Consider the following 2500-nt stretch of genomic DNA (forward strand, 5'->3'; position numbering starts at 1 on the left):
GAGAGAGAGTGAGTGACAGAGGGAGAGTGAGAGGCAGATAAACTGAGCATGTTAGAGTAGCAGTGAGAAGGTGTGTATGTGTTGGGGGGGGGGGGGATACAGGTTAACAGGTACGGTACAGTGTTGTCCATCGTAAATAATTGCTGTGCTGTGCTGACCTTTAGAGTGGGAGCTGGTAATTTTCTGCAGGAGGACATGTAATGAGCGAGATGACCCCTTTAAGACTTCCCCAGCTGAAATGTTGAACAGGGAACCGCAGAGCTCTTTACCTTGTGAACTCTAGCAGAGGCGATAATGGTCCTGGTCGCTGGGTTACTGAGCTCTCCCTCTGGGCTAACTCCGCACTGGCTCCTTCCTGGAGTTATCACTGCTCCTTCCTCCCTCTTTTAGGATCTTCTCTCTCCTGGACCCCTCTCATGAAACGGTGAGCTCTCCCTCACATTTGAATTGACTGAATTTCAGGGCGTTACTGACTGGGGGATTTCAGAGGCTCTGGATTTGACTAAAAATGGCTCCGCCCTCTTTCTGAGTTAATTCTGAAGTGGATGAACAACTGGTTCAGTCACACGAGCTGGTTTAGCAAGACAGACAGCTGCTTGATAAAGCAGGTTTCAGGCCAAATACTGAGAAAGAGAAACAGCAGGAGAGAGAGAGAGAGAGAGAGAGCAAAGAAATAGAGAGAGAGAGAGAGAGAGAGAGAGAAACAAGGAACTGGTGAAATAAACAGCAGGAAACCGAAAGAGAGGGAAAGGGGAAAGAGGGAACAGTGCAATAAACAGGAAAGAGAGAGAGAGAAAGGAAAGAAGGACCACAAACAACAGGAGAGAAAAAGAGAGAGGGAGCAGGAAAGGGAGAGAGAGGGAAAGAGAGAGAGAGGTGAAATGAATAGGAAAGAGAGGGAAGGGGGGAGTGAAAGGAGGGAGAGAGATGAATAGACAAGGGTGGAGAGCGAGGGAAGGGTGACGGTGAAAGAGTGGTGGGGGAGAAGAGAAATAGAAAAGGGAGAGAAAGACATGGTTAAAGAGAGAGAGAGAGGCATAGAAAGAGGGGAGGGTGGGTTAACGGGAAAGATGTTTGACCAGAGTCACAGAAACTCCTTCTGCCCCCAGCGCCCTCCTGAGCTGCTGAGAGTGACCTTCTCTCCTTTGGTCTCAGATATCCAGCCAGCTGCCCAGGGCTGGGGTTCTGTTCGATTCCCATCACTCGACACTTCATTAACAGTCTGGCCCCTCTTCCCTGCCCTGTGTCTCTATGTATGCACGTCCCCCTGCAAACTCAACCGTTCCGTGTGAATTGGTTCACTTCAGATTTCCCACAAACTGGTCCTGGAGCAGCATTCCCAAGGCCTGCATCTGTGATCCAGGGACAGCAGCTCGGATCCCACCAGGGACACGATGGGAGTCGGAGTTACCTCGAAGGTATTAAGGATTAGAAACCTGTTCTCCACGCACTGACAAACCTGCAGAATAATCCCGAGTGTGTCCCACATCCCCCACTCCCTGTGGGAGTGCGTCCCACATTCCCCACTCCCTGTGAGAGGGTGTCCCACGTTCCCCACTCCCTGTGGGAGGGTGTCCCACATTCCCCACTCCCTGTGGGAGAGTGTCCCACATTCCCCACTCCCTGTGGGAGGGTGTCCCACATTCCCCACTCCCTGTGAGAGTGTGTCCCACATTCCCCACTCCCTGTGGGAGTATGTCCCACATTCCCCACTCCCTGTGGGAGGGTGCCCCATATTCCCCACTCCCTGTGGGAGTGTGTCCCACATTCCCCACTCCCTGTGGGAGGGTGTCCCACGTTCCCCACTCCCTGTGGGAGTGTGTCCCACATTCCCCACTCCCTGTGGGAGAGTGTCTCACATTCCCCACTCCCTGTGGGAGGGTGCCCCATATTCCCCACTCCCTGTGGGAGAGTGTCTCACATTCCCCCACTCCCTGTGGGAGGGTGTCCCACATTCCCCCACTCCCTGTGGGAGGGTGTCCCACATTCCCCACTCCCTGTGGGAGGGTGTCCCATATTCCCCACTCCCTGTGAGAGGGTGTCCCACGTTCCCCACTCCCTGTGAGAGGGTGTCCCACGTTCCCCACTCCCTGTGGGAGGGTGTCCCACGTTCCCACCACCCTGTGGGAAGACGTTTCTCCTGAATTCCATGTTATTTTTATGATGTTAACTCCCTGACCTTCATTATCCCAACGCCATTCACTAACATTCATTCCCCCTCCAGCCCCTACACCCCCTCCCTATCTCTGTAACCCCCTCCAGCCCCTACACCCCCTCCCTATCTCTGTAACCCCCTCCAGCCCCTACACCCCCCTCCCTATCTCTGTAGCCCCCTCCACCCCCTACACCCCCTCCCTATGTCTGTAACCCCGTACACCCCCTCCCTATGTCTGTAACCCCTACACCCCTCCCTATGTCTGTAACTCCCTACACCCCTCCCTAGTCTGTAACCTCTACACCCCTCCCTCTGTCTGTAACCCCGTACACCCCCTCCCTATGT

This window comes from Chiloscyllium punctatum, chromosome 34, assembly GCF_047496795.1.
Source record: "Chiloscyllium punctatum isolate Juve2018m chromosome 34, sChiPun1.3, whole genome shotgun sequence".
NCBI lineage: Eukaryota > Metazoa > Chordata > Chondrichthyes > Orectolobiformes > Hemiscylliidae > Chiloscyllium > Chiloscyllium punctatum.